The sequence below is a fragment of the Phalacrocorax aristotelis genome, chromosome 9 (genome assembly GCF_949628215.1).
Source record: "Phalacrocorax aristotelis chromosome 9, bGulAri2.1, whole genome shotgun sequence".
NCBI lineage: Eukaryota > Metazoa > Chordata > Aves > Suliformes > Phalacrocoracidae > Phalacrocorax > Phalacrocorax aristotelis.
Genome location: NC_134284.1, coordinates 12,065,977 through 12,080,226, shown reverse-complemented (window position 1 = coordinate 12,080,226; position 14,250 = coordinate 12,065,977).

Here is a 14,250-nt window from a genome sequence, read left to right as displayed (position 1 = left end):
GCTCTTGTCTGTGTCCCACACTGTGAAGGCAACTGCTTCTGTATCAAGACTGTCTTCAGCCTTGCAAGTGTTTTGAACGTCTACTGGCAACTGGAAGTAAAAAACAGTGGTATAAACCCCAGTGTTCACACCCTTAGCTGGGACTGGCTAGAGGAGTTTACTGAATTCAGAGCAAACGTACTTCTTTTCCAGGATGAGCTGCTACAGCACGTGGTTAAGGACTGAACCACATGCTTTCTTCACTAACAAATGCAGCAGTTGGGTTCATTGGCAGAGGGTGTGATAGGATGTACACCATTTTGACGCTTTGTTCTCTTTGCCTGTTTTTATGCACACCAGCTGAAGTGCTCACCCAGCATTAATCATGCTCCTCTGGAAGGGGCCGTAACTGCCAGACAGGCTGGCAGCAGAGAAAGGGGTAACCTCGCGTAATGGTGTGTTTGGTACGACTGTCAGCCACCCTGGAAAAAGAACCACAATTCAAGGAGACAGAGCACTGGCAAGAATAAACTGCAGCTGCATGTGTTCTATCAAACAGAAGTTTGATTTGGGTAATCTTTTTGTTGCTGTTTTTTAAAAGAGGGTGAATCCTTGAGCCACACACTGTTAGGGGCTAGGTATAGCATTAATGGTGCACTTTGGATCTTGCTGGGTTCTGAGGCATATGTTTGCTCAGCTCCAACTGGCAGATATCTGCCCAGGAAACAGCTCAGTAGATCATGGACTTGGGGTGGGTTTAGCATCCAGCTGTGGACAGAAACGAAGCTGTTCATGACAGTGAGATGGGCTGTTACTCCATGGCTGTGGTTCCTCGCCCTGTGGGGAGCAGTTTGTGCAGTGCTTCCTGCCTCTGGCCTTCCCAGGACTTGTACGGCTCTTAGTGTTTCCTGCTTGAGCAATAAGAGTTTATGGCCCTAGTCTTTGTGGTTGATTAGAGGCCAAGTTTGTGCCCCTGTTTTAATCAGTGCTCATTTACCTTTGGCATCCTTCAGAGGAACAGAATGGTATGTCTTTCGGTTGCCGTGGAAACAGTGAGACTAAATGCACATTTCCATGGCAACCTGCCATTATCTTCAGCTCTATCTGTGGGTCTCATTTTCTGACCATGGGGGTGGGGTGGTGAAAATGGAACTTCATCTCTTAAAAAAAAATAAAAGGGGGGAAAGAAGCTACCACCATCACCACCCCCTTTTCCTCCTCTGGCTCAGGCTTGGGGCTGAGGGAGGCCTATGACTACTGCTGCCATCCGGTGTGCTGGGACTCTGAGGTATTGTCTTCAGCCTCTTCTCTCCTTCACCCTTCTAAAAATAGAGATGTTCAGAACAACTTGATGACAATGTTCCAGCACTTCTCAGAGTTCTTTGTTTCCTCAACTAATGCTCCCAGAAAAGGACCTTGAAGTTAATTGAACTTTCCAACAGGTTCCAAAGGTCAACATGTCCCAGCTTCTTTTGGTCTGAAGGGCCAAGGGTTAATTATGGGGTCTAAGACTTGAGGAGAAGCCTTTGTCTGATACGACCAGAGGTGCTGGGGCAAGTGACATTAACCTCAGGAGTGAGGGACCTTCTTGCAAGGAAGGCAGCATCAGGAGGTCATGCCCGTCAGAGAGTTGGGGATCAAAGGCGATGCTTATCCATTTAATGTGTGACTCAAGGGGTGCAGGGCAGAGAAGCCAGGTGTTTGCTGTATGATGCGTTTTACAGTCCCCCAGCCAGAAGTGCTCTTGGCCACTGTGAACATCTCTTTCTCCTTCAGCCACTGAGTCAAAAAAAAAAAAAAAAAAAAAAAAAAGGACAGAATCTGCTGTACTTTGAGCAATTGCACACAGCTGTTCTTTAAGCCCATGTTCATTATTCTTGTTCTAGCTGGCTTGACCTTTAGCTAATTCCTCTTATTCACAGTCTAATCTTGGTTACTGAGGGGAAAAAGCTTGCATCTTGTACTCTTCTAGCCTGATGCAATAGAGTCATCCACGGACAGGATGTGGTAGAGCTCTCCTTCCACATCTGCCCCACTGGCATTTCACAGGTGGTGAAGCAAAAGTCAGTAAAGCTCTGCTCAGGAGTTAGCATGGAGGCAGATGTGGTCTTCAGAACAGGTGAGGCAGGTGCTGCTCAAGCACAATTCTTTTCCTTGCTGCAGTCTACCACAGTGCTGATTGTACATGACAAAGAGCTGTCACAGTCAGCCTGGGTTCGTGTTGTCTCATCAAGGGGAGAACAAAGACCAGAGAGCACTGTACATTGCTGAACTTGCAGGAGTTTGCCCTGCAAGAATTACTGTCTTGACACACTGCCAGGATTTGATTAGGAGCTATCACTTGGAAGATGCTGAGAATGGTCTCTGAGATGTGGGGTCCTTGCTCTTGAGTTGAGGTGCTGAGCACTGGGACAAACTGTATGGTTTGCGTGGGCAGAAGTTTGCCAGAGGATGTGCTCCTGGTGCCAGACTGTGCTGACTTGACTCTGAGGTGCTGTGGCAGAGGGTACAGAGGAAGGTTTGCTCAGTGTGTGAAGCCATGGCTGCCCTTTGGCTGCTGTGGGGAGCAGCATGCCCCTCTGACCTGTTGCATGGCAGCCTGAGGGCAGGGACAGCCTGGGCTCCTTCTGCTGAGGACTGCTGTGGGCTGGCAAGCTTGTGCCATGGGCTAGAACTGTAAGGAGTGTTGCCTGCAAGCTCTGTAGTCCTGCTCCTGTGGCTTGCAGAGCTGCACAGCCAGGGTGGCTTTAGGTTCTTCCCCTCGGGTCCATAGTGACCGAGCAGGCATTGACCGAGGGAGTGACACAGCCCCACATTCAACCTCTCCTTGGGATGCAGGGTCAATTCTCCTTGCCAGAATCCTACACTGCATCAAGGCAAGGGTGGCTGTGTTCTGGCCAGCATGTCCAGCAGGCTTCCCCTTGCCTCCCTGCTTACCCATGCACATTTGCCACAAACTTGAAACCTGGAAGATTCATTTACCAGCACAATGGTAAATATAGAAATTTTTCAGGGAAGAGCTAATAGCATTTGGAAAAGAGAATTCACTAGCTGCCTTTGGTGACAAAGGCAGAAATAACAGGGTGATGCTATTGTTAGCAGAACTTTATCTACCAGTGCCTGGAAGAGCTTAGTGGGGACAAGGGAAGCAGTGGGACTGCGTGGCAGATCCCTCAGCCTCTTAATAAAATGCTTCCCCCTGCTGCCACTGTCCTATGTTCCCAGATAACAGGCACAGGCCAGAAATAGGACTGCTGTGGTGAAAGAAGTTACTTAATCCTCTTCGAGCTAAGCAAAAATGTATCAGTGAAGAGCCAATTCACAGGGCAGAGCTGAATTACACAGGAGAAAATTGTGTCTGCACGTCAAATGGAGCTCCAGCACTGTGAGACAGCGAAGACAAAATGGACCAGTGTGGGAGAAGAGGGAATAGCCCAGAGACATGCTCAGGGGTGGAAGGCAACAGGAGGTATTTGCTAAGCCTCCCCTAGCTCTGCCACAGAAGCACGGGTTTGTGGAAGGTGGCAGGACACTTAGAGCTGTCCAGGTATCATAAGAGGCAAAAGAACCTGGTGAGACCTGGGAGCCACTGAGAAGACAAGAATCGGTGAAGGGATGGGGTGTAGGACATGCAGAGAAAAGTGAACAGGATGGAGGAACAGGGAGTGAGCAGCCAGACCAAAGGGATGCAGGCACTGAGCAGAGTGCACGGCCTGTGGCTGTGCCTGCTGGGTGGCTATCCCCCAAAGATACAGCCATGGGGTGCCAGATCCATGAAGCCATTGACCTGCTCTGCTTTGCGCTGGCCGAACTTTGGATGGTGACAGCCTGCAGGGAAGGACCTTCAGCAAACAGAAAGTGCCAAAGTTTTAGAGATGAAAACCAGACCTGCCAAAGAACTATAAAAGTACCTGCTTTTCAAGGACTAGGCCCTGCTGGCCTGGAGAAAAGGCAGCAGATGTGAAAAGCAAGGGTGCACAAAGAGCCTCAGTCAATGTGCTACATACTTAGGAGCATGGGCTAGTTCTCCAAATGAGAAAAGGCTCCTGTTGTAAGGAGTTGAGGAACAGACTTCTGCTGCTTGAGGATGCCCTCTTCTACAATATGCTGGGCATTGCAGGTTGATGTCCTCCCAGTCTGTGCTGGATGTGGTAATTTTACAGGGCAGATGAGACCACTAGAAGTCTCAGGTTGAGAGGGCTTCCTAAAGATTGGGGTTTGGGGGGAAAAAGGGGGATCCTAGCCCCTGTGGGGCTGGTCCAGACACAAAGTAGTTCAGCAGAAGGGCAACTTATTGAGAGAGTTGTTTATCTCAAGAAAAAATGAGGGCATACCTTGCACAGCATGTGCTAGTCTGGGCACATAGAGGTCTCACTTGCTGCCTGGGCTCCTGACACAATGCTCAGGTGTGAACAGCTTGCTACACTTGACCCCACAAGCTACCTGTGGCCTGGGGGAACCTGAATGCATCCTCCCAGGTATACTGATCTGTGTTGCTTGCTTTGGAGTATGTACTCCTGTTGCCCCCTCCCCTCCTGCTCATGTTTTCCAGATGCATTTGATTTATACATACTCATTCCGTTCCTCACAGCAATGAGTTTTGGTGCGTGTCGGTTGCGTGAGAGAAAAATTGATAGTGCAGGCTGCAGAGCAAAGCAGCTGGGATCTTTCTGAGGAGAGCCGCAGTCGTTAATTATAGGAGTCTAACTAAACCCCGGCTCAGGCAAGAAGCATTTTCTATATCTCCCTCCTTTCTTTTGTATCTCCCTGTGCAGGTTGTCACATCAAAGCCAGGATTCAGGGATGAGTCGAAAGGACACCCACCTTTTTGAATAAAATTGGGATGCTGAGTGCCAGGGAGCAGCTCCCTTTCTAGCTCCCTCCTCTCCCAGACTGGTGTGAGGGGCACCACACCTCTCCCCAGCGAGGGCTGCAGACAGCACTTGTCTGTCCCCTGGGCTTGTTCCTGCTTCTTCCCTGCCTCAGGCAGTGTGGTGAGTCAGCTGCTGCCTTACTAAAGCCTCTCTGGTCTGATCTGAGCACCAGCCTCCTCTCCCCAGCTCAGGTCTGTACAGCCCAGCCAGTACCTTGTGATGGGAGGTTCCCCAGGGGTCTGTTTTATTAGCAGAGTCACAGCCGAGCTGTGTATTTTGGTCACAAGCAGCCTCACATGTGCATCACGGGCAGAGCCAGCAGCACTGGAAAGGATTTTCTCTGTACGAATTTACCCCAGAGGAAAGATAGGGAGGAAACAACCTGGATGGCCTCAAAAGCCTAATACTCCTTATGTGTGTGCTTCTCCGATGTGTTTCTGGCTGACAATCCCAGTACAGGCCATGCTATTGCCCTGTTCCAGAGACTGCCTACACAGATAACCTCATCTTAACATCGCCGGCTTGCTCACAACCTTTGCTCATGCCACTTCATGACCTGTAATACCGAGATAAGAGCTCTTGCCACAGCAGGAGTCTGCCTGCGTTCACAACTAAGCAATACTAAAAGGGAAGAGGGCTACGAACATACCTAGGGTAAATAAAGCTGATTTGGTCTCTGCAGAAGAAAGTTATATGTGTTTTCCTCAAAGTTTCACAGGGCTGCCAGGAGGTGTTTGTGCATAGCCAGCAGAGGTACTGTCATCAGAAGCTGATTTGGGTGTCCCAGGTGGATGTTCCTGGCCTTTCACTGGGGTTTGGGCAGGGAAAGAAAGGAAGCAGGGTACCAGCTTGCTAATTAAGGGACTTTCTCTCTCTGCTGCCTTTCTGCTGCTCAGAGGGGGAGGCAGAACTGGTGCCTGATGAGAGCCTCTTGCCTGTGCTGGGACCTCTCTTAAAAGCTGCTAAACATTAAAAAAGAAAAGAAAAAAAAAATATCTGTGAGTGCTTTGATAGTCCTCACAAGAAAGTGAAACAGAAGAGCCTTTGAGCTGCGTGTATAAGAACAAACCTCTGTACATTGCTGGAGGAAGAAAGGCTGGCAGAGCCGAAATCTGGCAGTGGTCCCCAGCTGGTGAGGGAGGTGCTTTTCTGCTGCAAGCTCTTGTCATGACTGATGCAGAGAGAGAGAGAGGATAAGCGCAGGATCCTCTGTAGGCAATAACTAGCACCTCAAACCCGCTGGGTGTTAGCAGGATGGGGAGAGCAAGCTGGCACTCATCCTTTGTCTCCACGGAGGGGCTTGGCCCTAGGGTCACCCTGGCAGAGGCACCAAGCCTCACCATATCACCCCTCCTCCTGTGAAACTCCTTCCTGGGGTGGCAGGAGCCTCCCAGCTGTGCAGAGTCCCCCTGTTCTACATCCCCTGGGTTTCCATAGCAATTGGTGGTGTCAGCTGTGTGGGGAAGCTGATGGAGGGAAATGAAGGTTTCTCCCCATCCTGGGCCAGTGGTGGGGAGGTCGGAAAAGGGGAGCCCCCTGATGCTTCTCATGGAGGTGGCAGTACCTGGACTGCCCCAGTTCACTCCTGGCCAGGGCACAAGGGCCTGATGGGAGTGTATAGCACCCAGGGGCTCTGCAGGACAGATTTTGGGAGACTGCATGCACCCCAAAGCCTGCCCCACACACCCCCTCCCATGCCAGGGCACCTTCTGGAGACTACTGATACTGAACAGATGTCACCCCAGTTTTGTGTCCCATCCTCCTGCAGCCTGCTCCATTTTTGCTCACTTGGTGCATTGTCAGTTAAGTCAGAAATTAATCTTTGGCTTTCATGAAAAACATGGTGTGGGGGCTGGAGAGGCACAGGCAGCCTTGAAAGCAGCATTTTTATTCCCAGGATGGGAGAATGGGGCACTGGAGTAAAACCCCAGGGAGGGAGAGGGGGATCAGGCAATGGAGGGAAGTATGGGTATATAAGGCTGTACCCCAGCAAGAAGAGGAGAGTCCTGGGAGAGCTCCCTGTACCCTTGGCACCATGGGGAGAGTGGATTTCACCACCTGCTAACCATCCCCACCCTTCCCCACACAGACAGGAGGAAGGGGGAGACCTGCCCATTCGAACCAAATGGAAAACTTAGGGGAGACTTTCAGAAAATAAAATAAAAATGTCTATTCAAACCCAAAACATTTCATATTATTTAGCTTTTTTTAAAACTTTAAAAGATAGGTCAGCTTTGAGATGGAACATCATGTCGAAAGAAAGCCAGGCTATTTCATTTAGAAAATGTCTAAACAAAACGTTTTGACATTTTCAGGAAAAAATTATCCCATACATTTTCAGACAAAACTTGCTAACAAATGTGACTGAAAAGATTGGCATCCTGAAAACTGCATTTTGAGGCAAGCTTGGCAGGTGCTTAACATGTTTCATACACTCCTGGGTACAACCCAGGCACCCAAAGTACAGTGGTGCCAGGCAGAGCCTGGAGGGCTACCTGGGGAGTAGAACTGCCCAGGGATGCTCAGCAGAGGTTAGGCAGGTCCCAGCCATGTCCAGGGCAGCTCCATGTGGCTGCCTTAGGGTCTCACCCTGGCCCAGCTCCTGCCAGCACCTCTCTGCCTGCTGTAGGAGGGATGGCACAGGTACCCATGGGTCAACGTGCCTGCTTCTGCCGTTGGCTCAAGCCATAGCTCTTCTGCAGGGGTGAAAACTGGGACCTTGGTGATTTTTAGCATATGATGGTGGGGAAAGCAACTATACATGAGCCAGAGCCATCCTTCAGTGGCTCGTGCAGCGTGGGGAAGAGAAACACAAAGGTTTCTGGCATAATCACATTCCTAAAAGGGGACTTTTGGAGAGCTTGAGTGCATGATTTCCTGATCGCAGGGACAGGCACAGAATACTGTATCTCTGCCTGGCCTATTGACAAGCGTACATGCTTTTCAGCACTGAGATTAGATGTCAAGAGGAAATTGCCATTTACAACAGCAGCGTACCGGTGTATGCTGAGACCTTCAGTCTCACATGGCACTTCTGCTCCAGCCACCAGCTGTGGTATGGCTTTGGCTGCCTTCACCCCTCTCGCTCATTCCATCCCCAGGCCCCCAGCACCTTAGAGAGGCTAAGGGCATGTCTCTGGGGGATTTCACAATTGACTGTGCCAGGCAGGGGTGGGCTGTCTGGGCTTGTTTCCAGCTTGATAAAACAGATCTTTATAAGGTAAGCCCTTGAAGCAGGAGGGTGACCAAAGGCGGTGCCGGGCAGAACCCTCTGCAACATTTCATGGCTTAAATAGCTTAACGCTTACCCTTCTCAATAACCTGTTCCAGCACTCCAGGAGACCTGAGAGTCTCTGACCTATTTCCATGAATTCAGCATTTCCCCATCTTCACCACTTCCGCTCCCACAGCCTGGAGGAGGGAAGGAGGGGCTTGGCAAAAGGAGTGTGAGGAAAATGCATCTGCAAAGGTAAAAGGGAAAAAAGCAAGCAACAGATGTGACATGAGCAGTCTGCAAATCCCCAGAGGGACCAGAGGACTGCTGAAAGCATCTCCTCTGAAGCAGCTCACTCGCAGGAATGCCTCGTCCCACTGCAACAGGCTCGACTCCAGTGCTCCCAAACCAGTGGCTGCGGGAAGGCAGTGGGAGCGTGACGCATGCCCTGAGGACCTCTCAGCCCTGACAGCTGCCAGAAACTTTTTCCTGAAGTCAAAGCAGGTTTCAGAGTTAACATCCTTTCCTTCTGGGGGGCTGAGACATGCCCATGGGGCCTGGCTGCTCCAAACTAAGCCATACGTAGCAGTAGGAGATAGTGATAAAGCTTCGCTTTGGGGCATAGGTCGTCTTTCTGTAGCTATTCCTGCTTTAACAGAAAGTAGCCCGAGAAATAAAGCTGGGTCCCGCCTGCAGCCTGGGCCAAGGCTTCTTGCAGCAGTCAAGGACCATGGCTGGGTGCACGGTGGCTGCTGTGGCAGCTGTGTAACCTGGAGCAGAGGGATGGAGAGGCAGAGCAGCTGCGCTCGCTGCCTGCCTGGCTCCTAGCACCACTGCCTGCAAAGCCTTTCAGAAGAAAATGCTGTTTGTTCTGACATTTAGAATAGATTAAAAATCGTTACAGGCTCTTCTGGAACATTTTAGAAGGCGAAGCTATTGATTTAAAAACTCAACATCAGTTTTGTAAGAGGGGTGAAATCTCCCCGGCTTCCTCCTGTGAACACCAGTGCCTGGCCCTGGCAGGAGGACGTTTATCACCTCACCACCGTCCATCCCCAGTTCCTCAGCCCTACCCCCAAAAAGCCTCTCAGTACATGGGAGATTTTCAATATCTTCCATTTTTTGGAATGAAGTCATGAGGGCTGACAGCACTGTCTGCAAGCCAAGTGCTTGTGTCACCAGGGAACCGGTGGCCTGGTCTTCAGTGTCCTGCGGGTCACCTCCTCCCTGCTCCCTGGATTTTTACACAGCAAGGACCCTGTGTTCAAGGAACAACTTCACACCTGCCATCATTTATATCTCCTCCTGACTTTGCCACCTTGACCTCAGATGCCATTTCCCCCCAGCACAGTGTAGCATTCTGCTCTGGCTCATCACACTGATGGCAATTAATAACTTTACTGGTTTCAGTCTAAGCACAGGCACAGGTCCTGCTCTTCATGCCTCCTCTTCATACCTGCACGCTCAGCTGCTCCAGCTTTGGTTGTAGGGTTGGAGAGCTGCCCAAATCTTCCCCACTTGAGCTTTGACCTGTTGGCTGCCAGGACTGCCAGGATCTCTGCTTTCCTCACGAGCCAGCCTCTTTGGGAGACGAGGCGCATCCAGCCCACCACAAACCTCCCTTGGTGAGTACGCTGACTTAATGGGTACCTCCGACCACTGCTGAGGGCAGAGATGCTCAAGCGCACATGTCCCCTCTGTGACATGGGTTCATGTCCCAGCCTGTCTGCAAGAGCTGCCTGTGCTGTGACACAGGCCGTTTCGCATGGCCCTGTGGCAGCAAGACAGCCAGAAAGCAGGGGAACTGGTGAGGACCTTGGTCCTGGGGGATCTCAGCAATACCTCTAGTGAAGACCTTTTGTCACACCGAAATGGTGCACCAAAGACATCACAGCGGTGTTATGCCTGACAGGATGACAGCTAAGCTGTTGCCAGATTAAACAGATCCATGTGCCATGATGGCTTCAGGTTGACACTGATTTTCTTTACCAGTCTGGATGTTCTGCACTCTTAATGAAGGAGCAGAGGTGGTGGGTGCTGGGCACTGCTGATGTGGGCAGCAAGGGCTCGGGACCCTCCTGCTTTCCAGGTGTTGAGCAGGAGCATTAGCATCTCACGCCTGCCCTGAGCCCCCACACTGTGCTCATCACCAGATGCCAGCCAGCTGTGCTTGGACACTGCATGGGGCTATCTGGGGGCATGATGCCTTCCCTGCTGAGCTCCTCAGAGCATCCCCATGCCTGCCAGGAGCAGGCAAGTCCCCTCTGTGGCAAGAGGCAGGACATTAATGCAGCGAACTGCAGCAGTGCTTAGCACCTCAAACTTCTTCCGCTCTCAGCAGAAGTGAAATGAAATTGCTTCCACTGCTGGCTCCAGAGCGAGCTCGTATCTCTTGTCCCCTAATCAGGGCAGATATGAAATTTCTTATCTGTTAAGTAAAACGGTGCTGCACTTCAATCCACCCAATTATTTTTTCCAGAAAGTGTGAGTGAAGAGCCTGGTGGGGCCGGCCGCAGAAACTCGTACAGTAAGCACTGTGCTGGCAGCCTGGCAGGCACCTCAACCAGTGCCCTGCACAGGACCAACCAAAAGCACACCAAAGCTCATGCTCTCCTAGCCAGCACGACCCAGAAGAGGGTCCAGGGTGGGGAGCTAAGGGGGTTGGCTGGCAGGCAGGGCCTTCGCAGCTTGCTGTCTACCAAGGACATGTCCAGAAACGCCCCCAACATGGCCACAGAACTGTCCCTCACTTCAGCCTGGACTGGGGGCACCCCAGGTTGCAGGTGCTCTGCTCTGCACTTGCAAAGCAGAAATAACAGGTTCACCATCAATCATCAGTTTGTCTTCAAAGCCAGCACAGCTGTCTCCAGAGGAGACCCATCCACCTTTGAGAGGGGCTCTGTGCTTAGCCCCAGAGCCTGAGGACCACCTCTAGTGTGCGCTCAGTTGAGACCACAGGATCTAACCCAACAGAGATAGTGGCAGGTTAGCAGTTGGACTTGATCATCTTAAGGGTCTTTTCCAACCATAACGATTCTGTGAGACAGCAAAAGCTAGTGGCAGTGAAGCAGCTTTCCCATCCCAGGTCAGAACTGAGCCCTGTCCAATGCCTGATCTGATGCCTGGATCACCCAGCTCCAGCCTTTCTCCATTCCCAGCAAGACAGCAACCTGCATCTTCCTTTCCTTGTGCTTGGAAGTCAGCAATGGCATGGTTAAATGTGAGGGAGGACCAGAAAAGCTGGCCTGGCTGTGTGCAGCATTGATGCATTGGCATCTTGAAGCTCCAGATGGGGATAGGAGCACAGAAGAAAGAGAGTCACCAGAGGAGGAGGAGGAAAGATGGGACCAGAAGGTGGGAGAAAGGACACGGGAGTCCTGCAGAAAGGGGAAAAGGGAGATGAGCTGGAGGAAGAGCTCTTGAAGGAGAAGTGATAGGGGAAGGTAGCAAAGGAGAGATAAAAATGAGACAAATGCAGTCATGCCAGAAGAGTCCTCCCTGCATCATCTTGCTCACAGTCATACTGGGGAGAAGTCCTGGCATTGATTTACTGGGTCCTGCAATGGCTGCAGCGCCCCCACCATTACCCCTTTAGTCATTCCTGCACACCAAGGCACTAGTAGGAGACAGTAAGGTCCCCTTCCTTTGGCAATCCTCTGTGGGCTGAGCAATCTCCCCAGGAGTGGTACCTGCAGCTTGGGCTCCCACAGCCAGCAGGGCCAAAGACAGAGTGAGGGACAGTCCCATCAGCCTGTGGGGACCTGGGTGATCCTTGGCTGCTTCTTAGGTGCTCAGAGCAGCCCTGATCAGGTTTTGCTTCCCCTCCCCTCACACCTCTCTGTTCACTTGCTGTTGCACTCCCCCAGCACCCCACTGTTCCCCCAAATCCCCTGCATCTCTCCCCCCACTCCCCCAGCCAGGGCTGCCTTTTCCCAGTGTGTCTGCCAAAGCTGTTCCTGCACACTGGTCCCCAGCATCTCTAGCTCTTACGGGGTCAACTCCTGGGGCTGGTGTGCTGTGCAGTACCCTGCACATCCCTGGCAGCAGGTGAAGGATGCCAGTCCTCCCTGCAGTCTCCTGGATCCTTCCCAGCACCTCGGTAGACCCAAATGGTTCAAATGGGAACCAAAGCCCCTCTTGAGGTGGGGAGCAGGCACCAGCTATGGCTTTTCCTGGTAAACTCTGTGTTTCCAAACAAGTGATGGCAAAGGCTGCAGTGGGTTGGAAACCAGGGACATCTCCTGAGAGAGCAGCTCCTACAGCAAGCACCTTTGCATACTGCCACGCCAGCGGCAGAAAAAGGATGTCCAGATAGAGCGAGGGAAACAGTCCCTGCTAGCTCTGCTGCCCTCCCCGAGCCATTGGGCTCTGTGCTGCTTTCACAGGGGCCATGCAGTTCACCTGAGAACAGCCAAAACACTGGGAACGTAGAAGCCGAGCCTCAGTTTCATGAGATGACAGCTATATTTTTTCCCCCCAACCTTTCAATAATGCCAATAAAAAGTGCAGAATAGTTCAGTGCACTTCAGCAGTTAACACACATATAGTCACCAGTTAATTGGGAAACCGTTTTTCAGGGAGGGATTTGCAAGTTTCTGCATTAACAGGGTTAGAAAGAGAAGCCTGTTCATTTAGGGCAGAAAAAGTTGATATCTATCTAATTCATAGAAATAGTGATCAACAGTTTTTTCTCTAATTTTCTGAATTCCCAACTTTGAGTGAAATATGGAGTCTTCCCTTTCCGACTGAGGTTGTGTGAAAGGTTTTGGGGGAAAACCCACCATCTTTGCTCCCTGACATAAGGCAGGAGGATAGGAACTCTGCCCCAGACCAGTGGCTCTGATGGGATGCTCAGCATTTACCCTGAGGAGCCTTCAGTGGGAAAACTTCATTTAAATACCTGTTGGACTTAGGGACCAGGCATGTGAGCACCAGCAAACCACCCTGGAAAGGCAGCCTTGCTCCTGGGCAAAGCAACGCTAGGCAATGCAGACTTTCTCTGAGGTGGTTCCCACCATTTTCTAGAAGGTTTCCTCTTTTTAAATACTAGCTGCAAAATGGATTTGCTCTTGAATCCGCTGACTGAGCAGCAGAGAAATTAATACAATAAAAATGTAGCTATGTAGAGCAGTTCTCCGCTGACCTCTCAGACTTTCTCTGATGGTAGGCTTTGAGTCTGAATGGGATTAATTGGGTTTTCTTCCCCATTAAAGAGGCAGGCTTCTGCTCACCCCCAGCCCTCCTACAGCTGAGCTGAGCTTATGCTGTGTCATGCCAGCACTGCCTGGATGGAAACAACCGGTTGGAGAAAATCTAATTTTGGGAAATAGGTGGCTCCTGATTTTCTGTGATGAAATTCCAGCCTGGGGGGCTTATTTGGACCCAGGGTCATGCTGCATCCCTTGTCCTTTAATACCTCTAGGCACTTCACCAAAGCACCTCACAAGGAAGTGCTTGAAACCTTAGGCCAGTCCTCTGGTGAAAGAGCACTTTAAATGCCAAGGGAAATATCCCATGTATTGTCTTCATTTCAGACAGAAACCCCGTATACATTATCAAAGGTAACCAAACGGGTATGAGCTGACTTGACCCACGGAAAACAGACACAAGGTGAGGGAGACAGCCTATTCCCCCAAGAGACCACATCCTAAAAATTGCTGAAAAACACATGTGTTGCCGAAACGTCTCTTTTTAGCACACGGTGCTTGCTGGTAAATGTCCTCCTGACGTGACATTTCAAACAATTGCATTTTAGACCAGCCTGGCTCAAGAGCACACAAGGGAGGTGTGAGTCTGGGCTTTGCTTTAAATAATGCATGTGGGTTGCTTTACAAAATAACTGCAGGTGACCTCCTGTCTGTCAGCCTGGCAGTGCCTCGTGTGTGATGGCCCCTCAGCTGCTGCTGGCAGGGGCATCCTCATTTGAAGGAATCGGGGCCGTGGTGTAGGAGCATCTGCATCGTTGAGGAAAATGGTGTGCTGTCCCAGGTGGGGGGATGGTGATTCCCCCCCGCCCCTGGAAAGCCCATTTTCATGAGTGGAAGCTGCACTCCTCCTGCTGATAACAGACAAAGAGGGGTTTGGATAAATGCTAACTAGTGGCTTGTGACTTTGACAGCAATGTTTTCCTGATGGCCTGTCAACTGCTGATAAAAGCAACATCCTTACGCTTAGGAGCACATG